Genomic DNA, 12395 nt, shown 5'->3' with positions numbered 1-12395 from the left:
GGAACTAGAGAGACAGAGAGACATTTTCTAGAAGATCGTTAAAGCTAAGAGGAATCAATGAGTTTTGTGGAGATGCAGATTGAGTTCATCAAAGATGAGAATTATATATATAGGAATTTCAAAAAGGCTACAATCAGGAACATTTAAGATCAAGCGATTTAAGATGGGGAGATGAAGAATTCACCGGTGAAAAAATAGATTACAAACAGACACACAACGCAACTCTGTAACTCAGACTTGTCTAAGACAATGATGAAAAGAACCCTAACTCATGTTAAAAGAAAGAAGACAGTTTACAATATGGAAAAACTATAATTGTTTTTTTTTTTCATATAACGTAATGAACCTCATTTAAAAATGAAACTCATAATACACTTGAAGGCCCGGCCCACAGGCTTGACATTTTTTCACACTTTTTAAATGTGAGATCCACCAAAATGCTGACGTGGCGGCTCAGGAATGAGGCAACTGCCTCATTATATTATAGATTTGTAGGGATTTTGTATTCCTTTCTTAAAATTTGTTTCTTTAAATCAATTTTATTGAGATTTCGTAATATTTATTATCTTATACTAAGGTGGTGTTATTCAATCATGTATTTTAATAGAGTTTAAATTTAAACACAATTCCACAACAAATGATTTAAATCCATTTTTTAAAATACAGTGTTATTCAACTTTTAAAGATTTTAATTTTTTTTGTATTTTGGATTGATTTCAAATCATTTCTTATGGAGTCTAATGAATAAATGATTCAACTCAAAATCCAGTGCATACTGCATAGATTTTAAAATCCATCAACTTAAATTATTCAATTAGTGATTTAAAGTCAACTATGAATGATTTGTAATCTATCAAATTTTAGAATTTTCAGATAATTTAAGTTGATGGATTTTAAAATCTCTGCAGTATGCATTCGATTTTGAGTTCAATCATTTATTCATAAGAATCCATAAGAAATAATTTAAAATCAATCCAAAATACAAAGGATTTTAAAATTCTTAAAAGTTGAATAACACTGGATTTTAAAAACTGGATTTAAATCATTTATCGAATAACACTAGATTTTAAAATAAAATTTATAATCATCATTTGATTAATAGTGGATTGTGCTTAGATTTAAACTCTATTAAAATACATAATTGAATAACATCACTTTAATTTTTTTTAAATTTGATAAATTATAAAACATTCATAATTGATTTTAAATCACTAATTGAATAACATCCCCTAACTTGTAACGATGTAAAACCTCTAGCCCAAAATTAATTTTCTTAAAGGAAAATCTTCATGGGCTCATTCGAATTAAATATAGGGCTTTTCTAATAAATAGAAACCTATCCTTCTATTGTTTCACATAAAAACCAGGGCAAAACCCTACAGAGTTCAAGAAAAATTAGAAAATTTTACCCGTTAAAATATTATTTTTCCTTTTCTCTCTTTTAGCCTCTCTCTCTCTCTCTCTCTTTTCCTATATCTTCCTTTCGTGTGTCTCTCTCTCTTTTCCGCACCTGAGCCAAGCCACCGGAGCACCACCGTGCTCAACCATGAGCCACCTGGTCTAAGCCGACAAGCCGCCACCAAATTTTTGTGCCACCACCAAGCTGTGGTCCTTGTTGTTGCTCGTGTGTTCCTTGTCTATGTCTTCAGATTTAAGTTCCAGTTCTAACTATATTCCAAATCAGTCTCCTGATCTTCAATCGAGGTGAGGTGATATCAAAACGAATTTATTCTCTTGATCTCATATATTGTTTGATGTTGGATTAGGTAGCATTGATTGCTCAATAGATTGTTAGATCATCATGGTTGTTAGGTTGATAGATGCATAGTACATTCATATGCTTAAATTAATCCCAAGAACACTCTCACAAATAAATGATAAATTGTAGTACTTGGGGATCGAATCTACATGGAGAGTGGATCACACACTAGACTATCAGCTATTGGTAAATTTAGAACAATAATAGAAAGCAGTAAATCAAAACAGAACAATAAAGTTGGTTTGTAGAAAGATGAGAAAAGTGCTAGATCTACGGATATCAAAAAGGCAATCAGAACATCAAATAAATAGTTGTTAAAGGTTTATTAAGATCAGTCATTAAATTTGAATTCAATTATTAATTATCCATCTCTCGCTGTGATAAACTATTTATGTCTAAATCTTCGAAAGGCAACTCTCGTTGCATGACCAATTTCTCTAAACAAGCATTAATGATCCAATTCGATATATTCGCTATGTTCTTTAGGCCAACTCTTGTTGTTTGTTCTGTCTAACAACCTAGTTCAACAGGATTCAGATCAAAATATCGGTCACACACTCGTTTTATTCAATTATCCTATGATCAAGTTCCTAGTTAATTACTTAAAAACATGAAGTAAGATTAATGATGGTGAAGGAAACAATACTATCCTAGCAGATCTATAAATCAAAAGTTCATCAAAACCTTAGAATCCCTAAATCTAACAAGTGAATTACACAAACATGATCAGAGAAAACATAATCATAACCTGATTAAAATGTAAGAGATTAAGGGTAAGAAATAAAAAGAGTTCCAATCACTCTGAATGAGTTCTGATCTTAAACATATCCATGAGCTTATTTGAAATTAAAGAAAATTTTGGGAAAAAGTGCAATTCTTAAAAGTCAGGTCGGTCTCGCCAATCCGCATCACCATCGATTGACGCTCACATCATATCTCGACTCCAACTTAGACACATCTATGGGTTTTCATCACTTTAAGCTCAATTTTGCTCCATAATCTCCAAAATGGCCCAAAATACACCTAAACCTGAAAAATACCTTTAAATATATTTCAAATGCATGATAAAGACTCTGAAAAGGATCTATACCATGGCCTAAAGAAAGTAAATTCCATGGTATATCAACTTCTCCAAACTTATCCTTTCCTTATCCTCAAACAAAATATATAACAAATATGTGGAAGAGGTTTGAAAACGTAGGGACTCACCAGCTCCTTAAAACACCACCATCACCTCTACAATCGTGCAGCCACATCTCAAGCATTTCCATGTCCTCAGGCCTAGCCTAGCAGCCTCGCCATGCTACAACTCACCATATAACATCTCACGTACCGGTCCTTTAACCTTATTTTTGAAATATAAATGTGCAAGCTTTATCTTATGGAATATTTATCAAGGGACACATGGACTCTTACCCCAACATGTATCTGAACATACACACTTTCTCCCTTCTCTGAATCTTTTTCTCTTTTTATTTTTTTTTTCTTTTCAAGCTCGAAAAGTGTAGGCGAATAATAGGATCATAAGAATTTTTTCTTCCAATCGCTTCCAGCTTTGTGTGATTGTCCCATTGTAGTAAAGTAATGGCCTCTCAGGAAATTTTCCTATCCTTTTACTACTCCGGAAGTCATATCAATCTTTTCTTTTCTTTTCTTTCTCTTTTCTTAGATGGTGAAGAGAAGAGAAAGGGGAACCAACAGCACACAGACTTTTACCTTCTAGACCTGCAAGAGGAATCCGATCCATAGTATTCCAAGCTCCAAGACATGCGAATTGAATTGATTAGGTTGGAGGTAAGCTTTGGTTCTTTCAAAGCTCCTTATGGATTTTCTCCTCTTGTCCTCTATTGTTCCTGCTTCTTAATAGTAGCACTGATCCGGTCCACACGAAGTTCCAAATTCACCAGACATCCACTGAGCCATCCGATGATGTTGTTTAGCTGAATATAGGTTGCATCCAGCTTCCTGCAGAAATCATCCACCATTTTTAAATGGGCATCAACAAGCTGATCTATCATGACCTCAACATGATCTCTCTTAACCGCTATCGACTCAGTCTGATAATAAGAAGAGGACTTGTTGTGGGAACCGAAATTCGCACTGTCGATTTATGTTTAAATTAGGAAACTAAGAAAACCCTAATTTCCCAGAGGTCCCGGATCTCTGCGAGAGCCAACGACAAGTGACCAAATATATGTGGAAATCGTGAAAAGATAACAAACGAGTTTAAAGAAAACAGTAGATCTTATTTCGAATCTGCGTAAGAGCGTTGCGATCATTACAAGAGATCATAAAAGCTTTGGCCGCAAAGGCTGTCAGCGAGTTACCTAGTTCTAGCGGCCTAAAAGCTCAAACCTAGTTAAGTCGCAGCTCGATAACAAAAGACGAAAAAGATAAAGAAAAGGTTTTTGATTGATTTCGGATTGAACCTTGTTAAAGGCTGCCTACGTACCCCTTTCAGGATCAAGCCAGACGTAGTTCAATTGATAGAGCTGGACAAGAGATCGAACTGCCTGGGCGAGTTCGTCTAGTAATCGAGTGCCAGTCATAGAAACCGAACTTGTCGAGAATAAGCCTAAAGTTTCTAAGTGCAGAGAATTCCGAGTCTAAAAAGCTCTCTCCCCTGCTCCTCGCCTAGGACTCCTTATATACTAGCTCCAAGGTCGGTTTACGCTTTTACTCTTCTGCCCTTAAGCCGTCATAGCATAAAAATGGAGATATTCCATTTTTCCCGATCTTCACAATTATCTTCAAAACTTCCGTATTTATCCGCGGAAACTTGACATTTATCCTTCCTTGTGGACCAAGCGTAAACCAGGCTGTGGTTTACGGGCTTTTGGTTAGGAAAATCATAGGATGGGCCTCGAGTCGTGTTTTAGGTCCCTTTGGGCCGTCTTCCGACTCGACACGTTTACTACGAGTTTTCCACGGTTTCTAATCCGCGAAGTTTGATCGATGAATTAGAATGGCGGGAAACACGGACTGAGCTTGCTACGGTCTTCGGGAGATAGCATTCGAAGGTTTTGACGAGAATGCAAGAACTGGTGTCGTATTGACGTTCGGAAAGGTTCAATCGCTACACAGCGACCGAACTTTGGCTCGAGCCCGGTCGCTTTGAAGCGACCGAGCGGGACGAGCGCTCGGTCGCTACGTAGCGACCGAGCTTGGCTGAGCTCGGTCGCTACGTAGCGACCGAGCTTGGCTGAGCTCGGTCGCTACGTAGCGACCGAGCTTTGGCTCGAGCTCGGTCGCTACATAGCGACCGAGCTTTGGCTCGAGCTCGGTCGCTACGTAGCGACCGAGCGGGACGATCGTTCGGTCGCTACGTAGCGACCGAGCTTTGGCTCGAGCTCGGTCGCTACGTAGCGACCGAGCGGGATGATCGCTCGGTCGCTACGTAGAGACCGAGCGGGACGATCGCTCGGTCGCTACGTAGCGACCGAGCGGGGCGATCGCTCGGTCGCTACGTAGCGACCGAGCTTGGCTGAGCTCGGTCGCTACTTAGCGACCGAGCGGGACGTAGCGACCGAGCGAGACGGATGCTCGGTCGCTACGTAGCGACCGAGCGAGACGGACGCTCGGTCGCTATGTAGCGACCGAGCTTGGCTCGAGCTCGGTCGCTACGTAGCGACCGAGCTGTGTGCATGCTTGGTCGCCGCGTATCGATCGAGCTTGGCTTAGCGACCGAGCTGTGTGCATGCTTGGTCGCCGCGTATCGATCGAGCTTGGCTTGTCCGCGCTCTGATTTCCATACTCGAGCTTATCCGCGGCCGATTTCGATTGAGATTTGGACGATATTTTACTGCAAGGCTGTTCGTAAAGATATCTTTACGAAGATTACTTTTCGTAAAAACGGTTATGCTGATTTTTACAGACTTTCAGACATTGATTCCGTCGTGACCGATTTTGACCCCAACACTTGTGGGAACCAAAATTCACACCATCGGTTTTCGTAATCGGAGGAAAGTCAAGAAACCCTAACTTTTCCTGAGGTTCCGGATTCTTTGCGAGAGCCAGCGACAAGTGACAAATAAAAGCGGAAAATATGAAAAGACATCTGAACGAATTTATAGAAAAAGTAGATCTTATTTCAAATCTGCGTAAGAGCGTTACAATCATTACAAAAGATTATAAAAGCTTTGGCCGCAAGAGCTGTCAGCGAGTAACCAAGTTTTAACCACCTAAAACCTAGTTGAGTCGTAGCTCGATAACAAAAGACGAAAAATATATGAAAAAGGTTTTGATTGATTTCGGATTGAACCTTATGAAAGGCAGCATACCTTTTGAGGATCAAACTGAACGTAGTTCAATTGAAAGAGGGAACCAAAAGATCAAACTACTTGTGCGAGTTTTCTAGTAATCAAGTACCAGTCATAGAAACAAAACATGTCGAGAATAAAGTCTAAAGTTTCTAAGTGCAGAGAGTTCTAAGAGTCTAAAAAGATTGTTTTTTGCGCGTCTCGCCTTCGTGTCCCTTATATACTCTATCTAGGTCAGTTTGGGCTTTCTTTTTCTGCCCTCTGGTCGAATTTATCTTCTCGTGGAAATATTCTTATTTTTCATGATCTTCATGATTATCCCTTGAAACTTGACATTATCTTCAAACTTGACATTTATCTTTTCTCGCGAATATTCGATAAAACCGTCATATTGACTTTGGGAGAGTTTAGATCGGTTCGCAAAATCTACCTGAATAATTAAGGAACAATAGATCGAGAAAATCGCCTAAGACTTAGTTTGCTAGACTAACCACCTAGATTCTAAGTTCCCTAAAGTTTATGGCAATCTCCAAAGCGTTTTTGTTTCTTACTATCTTCCTACGAAAATTCCAAGTCTGATTTAAAAAAAAATCCAAGTCGGACATACCTTAACTTTCTCAAAGATTCAGATTTGCCTCTTCTCCGTTTGGCTTACTCATTTGCCCTTCCTCTTCTCGTTTCTGTCCACCCCTTACATATATTAAGGATATTGTTTCTTCCTGGATTTATTTACTTTCCAGGCTGCTTTTAGGCTGTAGTCTGTCTTGCGGTTTTGGTTCGGTGATCCATATTTTTTAGATCTGGGTCTCCGTGTTATTGGTTTTACGAAAATGAATAAGTATCTCGTCGAAAATCTTTTGGCGTTTTTGAATAAGCCAAGGGCGCTCAGGAGCTGCCGAGGGAGACCAGAAGATGTCATGGCCGTTAAGGAAGAGTCGTTGGGCGATCAGGAAGACTCGTTGAACATTGAGGCTTTGGTGAGAGGTCACGGGCGATGACGCAAAAGCGAGAGGACAGTGAGACCATGGGGAGAGGCTGATAGGCGGATTTCACTTTTAAGCTCTTGCCCCAATTCAGCGACACTTCAATTTTTACGAAGTCTTGGGTTTTAAAAAACGTTTTAAGTGATGGATACGATCTCTCATTTTGCTTTGTTTGTCTTCGTCAGCCGTTTTAGGTTTCGAGTAATTTTATAGAAATGAACTTCGTTTCTCCGAAAATTATTCGGAGGAAATATAGCCGTGGGGGATTGTGTAACCGATTTGTTGTGCTTCCTATTTTTCACGAGTAATCTAGGATTTTTCCGCATGTTATTCAAAAGAAGTACAACGGTGAGTTCTGTACCCGATTTGCTGTGCTTCCTTTTTTTCGCGAGTAATCTAGGTTGTTCCGCGGTTTTTGGGAGAGCAAGTTTTATTTTTTCGAAATTTTTTGATCAATCGTTTTGTGGCCATGAGTTAGAGTAATCCATACTCCCCTCCTTCTAGCGCCAAACTATGGGAACTGAAATTCACACCGTTGATTTCCGTAATCGGAGGAAAGTCAAGAAACTCTAACTTTCCCTGAGGTTTCGGATTCCATGCAAAAGCCAACGACAAGTGACAAATAAATGCGGAAAATATGAAAAGACATAAAGACGAATTTATAGAAAAAGTAGATCTAATTTGAATCCGCGTAAGAGTGTTGCGATCATTACAAAAGATTATAAAAGCTTTGGCCACAAGAGCTGTCAGCAAATTACCTAGTTCTAGCCACCTAAAACCTTAAACCTAGGTGAGTCGCACCTCAATAACAAAAGGCAAAAAAGATATGAAAAAGGGTTTTGATTGATTTTGGACTGAACCTTATGAAAGGCTGCCTACGTATCCCTTTTGAGGATCAAGAGATTGAACCAAGAGATTGAAATACTTGTGCGAGTTTGTCTAGTAATCGAGTGCTAGTCATAGAAACAGAACATGTCGAGAATAATGTCTAAAGTTTCTAAGTGCAGAGAGTTCTAAGAGTCCAAAAGAATCCTTTTTTGCGCCTCTCGCCTTCGCGTCCCTTATATACTCCTCCTAGGTCAGTTTGGGCTTTCCTTTTCTGCCTTTGGGTCGAATTTATCTTCCCGCGGAAATATTCCATTTTCCCGATCTTCATGATTATCTCTTGAAACTTGACATTTATCTCCGAACTTGACATTTATCTTCAAACTTGACGAATATTCGATAAACTGTCGTAGTGACTTTGTGCTGATTCTCATAAAGAACCATAAGTGGACTTTTACCACGTTTTAGACCGCTTGGGCCATTTTTCGGCTAAAACGTTTTTACGATTTCTTTCGGAGGCTTTGCCTTTTGTGCGACGTCGGTTTTATGAAATAACGGAAATCAATCGTACAGCTGAGATAACCATTGTGTTAAGTTAACTGTTATCGTTTCATACGATCGATCCAAACTTATACGAGCAAATAAGTCTTCGTCGTTTTTATCGTAAAGTTTCAACCGTAACCCCAATCGAGTCGAAACTAGAGACAGTTTGACCAAGACCCGAAAGAGGGAGTTCCGGAGACGAGAATGCATGGTGCGGGACTGATCCAACTCGCGTGATGGCGAATTGGAGCAGACTGATCCAACTCGCCATTGGGCGAGTTGGATTGGTCGATTCAGCTCGGCCTAGGGCGAGTTGGACTCGACTTATCTAACTTGCCCGACGATACTGGGTTGGTTGTTTCGATGCTCGAAAATAGTCCGTTCAAGGGGTTGGATAATCCCTTCCGTGGAGCTTGTCGTGCAATAGTCTTTAAAAATACGAAGTTTTAGTTTTCTGTATTCTTATTTTCTTTTTAGAAAGGTTTCTCGGGAACTTTCTGACATTGATTTTGTCGTTACCGATTTTGACCCCAACACTGCTTCATATTGCGGTTAGCTCAGGTAATGACTTCCTACACTCGCAGCCCTTTCAAGAATATCTTCCATATCAGCCTTTGACACAACATAATCCTCCCATTATTAACTCGAGCGCGTCCCTCCTGATCTTTGTAGACACCATGCTCATCGGGTGCTAGTACAGTCCGTGGCTTTCTCAGGGGCCTTTGGGGTGAGCGTCCTCAAGTCTAAACGCCTCCATCTACTATTAGATCTGAGTGGCATCGAGCGAAGCTTGAGAGAAATAGCTCGATGCTGGCTCTTCTTCTTCACTCTCTCGACAGATTCAGTGTCAATGTCAGCCACAAATCATGCTTCATCTCCAAACCCAATGTTGGACATGTCCTCTCTCCCCTGACCATAGCTCAAACAGGATCGTAGAAGACCTCTTTATCAACAAATGTCAAACACAGCTTGTTTGTCTGCATATTGCAGACTGCACCCATTGTAACCATGAATGCTCTTCCAAGCAGGAGAGAAATCTTCCAATCTTTGTGGATATTCATAACATGAAAATCTACAGAGAAAATGGCATCACCAATCTCAACCTGCAAGTCTTTGATAATTCTTCTGAGCTTATTATGGAGCAGTAAACAAAAGTGAAGGTATCCAAAGATGGGTCGATCTTTAACCCCATAAACTCAGTCATTCCCCTGGTCATAATGAACACTTAAGAACCAGTAACACATATAGAATTCAGATAGTGATGCCCTGCGACAGTACATGGGACCACAAACTTTCCTTGATCACTCCTCTTCTTCTTCAACTTCATGACTTTTTTTTTTCATTTTGCCTCTTTAATTAACTTAATGAACAAATCGATCTGAATGTTACTGTTAGCTTAAAAGAAGTATCAATCGACACTCTTCCTTAATTCGCGTACGAGAGTTGAAATTATAGGATTTAAACATCTGATTAGACTCACAGCGAGAGCTGGATATCTTACTAATTGAATTTGAGTTCTAGGATGGTACTTATCCCACCCTTAGCATTTATAATTTATAAATCTAATTGCCTACATGAAATCCTAAGTCTAGCATTTTCCCCATCTTATTTACAACCAGTATTTAAGGTTTCATTTACTGCTTTTTGTAGCTTAATCATGAAGTCTATAGTTTATTGTGTACCCACGCTCCGTGGATTGATCCCAAAGTGCTGCAATCAATCTCTTATTTGATAGAGTTGCTTTAGGGTAATTTGTGCTACATCAAAATTGGCGCGGTTACCGGAAAGCATTGGATTTGCCATTAGACTTAGTGGATAGATTTAGTCTAGGTTTTTTCCTTTTATTTATTTTTACTTATACAATTTTCTTGTGTGTTTTAGGTGCATGCCCAGCAGTACCAGAAGCGACAAGAGAATTGATTGCCTGGAATTTTTAGATCCTACAAGGCAAAATTAACAATTCACTAAGAGAAACAAGCATCATTGAGCGACACCTCTTCTTCGTCATTCGACACCTCTTGTGAGCAAGCAACGGTTGACACTTCTCTAGCATCCATCGACACCAACTTGCAAACAAGAAACATGGCTGTGACTCTTGTGCTGATACATGATGCGAATGGAGAGTTGCATGACTCTGAGGGTCATCTGCGTAATGCATCAGGTCAAAAGATTGATGATCAGGGTGTTGTAATCCATGATTTAGAAGTAGATGTTGTAGAGGCTGCAGCTGCTGATAACGGTTTGGCTGCTCGACCAAGAACGTTGGCTGATTACAACCGTCCAGATCAATACTACACCAACATGTCTGCGATTCGTCCTCCTACTTTTTTGAGGAATAATTTCAAGCTGAAGCCAGCTTATTTTACACTTGTGGGACAGCAGCTTTATCATGGACTCCCGCATGAGCATCCTATGGACCATAGGAAGCACTTCGAGGATTTAGTATATGCTATCAAAGCCAATGGAGTCCTTGATGACCACTTTCTTTGCAAGCTCTTCAAGTACTCACTTGTTGATGATGATTCATATTGGCTTAAACAGTTACCACCAGGATCTCTTACATCATGGAAAGCCATCAAATACTCATTCATGCGTAACTTCTTTGATGATGCTAGATCTGAAGATCTGAGGAACATAATCTCCATGTTTACTTAGGGCATATATAGTCTTTTAATAGCTCCTGGATCAGATTCAGATCATATCAGAGGGATTGTCCATGAGGTACAACTGCTAGGTACCATCTTTAGAGGTCTCGACTTGGTTTACCAGATGACTTTAGACACAACTAGTGATGAAAATTTCAACACTAAGAATCTAGAAGAAGTTGTGAGGTTTATTAAGAACTTGGCGTCTAGCAATAATACCAAAACCACTAATTATGAGAGGAAGAAATCGGGTGACAGTTTGGACAAAGAGCAGATGGTAGAGGTTAAGGCAAAACTGAACAATGTTCATAAACTTCTCAAGAAACAGGTTATCTTCACAGAGGATGTGGAGGCTTTGGAAGTCGCCAGTGACAGAGCCGATGAGGAAGGGGAAAACGGCCAATTCCACCATGAATTTGACGTTTCCATTGTTTTCATACACGAACTACTGGATCAAGCCAAAAGCACCATGAACTAATTCTTATTTTGAATTTCCCACACGAACCTTTTCAATCTGGTCAGTTACTACATAACCGGAATTAATTTCGGTTTAGTTGCTGATGTGGTGCTTATGTGGACACCATGTAGGAAATTGGTTTGATTCGGTTTGACATCAGTCCAGTTTTTCTTAAAAAAAAAAATCGATTAGTAAAGAAACGGCGTCGTTTTGATATTTAAAAGAATATGTTATCAAAGAGAATTGAAACCTAGACCTAGAGATCTTCACAGAAGCATTCAACCACTAGACTAATTAAACTTTAAACGATTATGTTTCATTACAATAATACTTGAACTAAATATTGTAATAAGAACGAACAGGTGTGAAAGCACTCAGAGATAGTGGTGGCGTCATAGAAGAGATTGTCGCATGTGGGACAAGTCATGCATGCCACCACAGTCTCCCTCTTCACTTTAGCCATCGTTTCTCCTCCCATTCTTCGATGAATCGCACATTAACGACCACCCCGAAAAGAAATCCCCCCTCCCCTGTAATAATCATCACGAGCCAATAAATTTTTGGTCGAAAAAAATTCCGCTCGACCAGTTTTTAGTTGGTTCGACCATGATTAATAAAAATAAAAATCGACCCGGTGATTAATTTTTCGACGGGACTGTCTTGTGGTCGAAAGACCTTCACTTGATAGTTTGGCCGAGTCTTAAATATTTTGATCGAATTTTTATTAAGATGGACGAGAATTTCCGAGAACAAGACGAGAGACAAAGACAAGGAATATTTGGTTGAAAATTATTTAAAATTATCAACCAACTGCCTAATTAATTTTGGACCAAACTCATGTCTTCCACCAGCCTGCTTGTTCAGTATTCAGTCACTTGAGTTGCACCTGCCTGCTTACTTAGCTTCTTCAGTAAATGGCATATG

At 39.5% G+C, this 12395-nt stretch overlaps 1 protein-coding gene and 1 long non-coding RNA gene across 2 annotated transcripts in view; one reads left to right on the top strand and one right to left on the bottom strand.

Moving 5' to 3' along the window:
• LOC117128145 overlaps positions 1-12395 on the bottom strand; it is a 734122-nt gene that overhangs the window by 181114 nt on the left and 540613 nt on the right. The window lies entirely within an intron of this gene.
• Positions 5535-10250, top strand: LOC117128149. Its single transcript, XR_004451345.1, has 2 exons — positions 5535-5996; positions 7837-10250. It is a non-coding gene; the product is annotated as an uncharacterized LOC117128149 (long non-coding RNA).

This window comes from Brassica rapa, chromosome A09, assembly GCF_000309985.2.
Source record: "Brassica rapa cultivar Chiifu-401-42 chromosome A09, CAAS_Brap_v3.01, whole genome shotgun sequence".
Lineage (NCBI taxonomy): Eukaryota > Viridiplantae > Streptophyta > Magnoliopsida > Brassicales > Brassicaceae > Brassica > Brassica rapa.
This window is presented reverse-complemented; position numbering and strand designations above follow the sequence as displayed.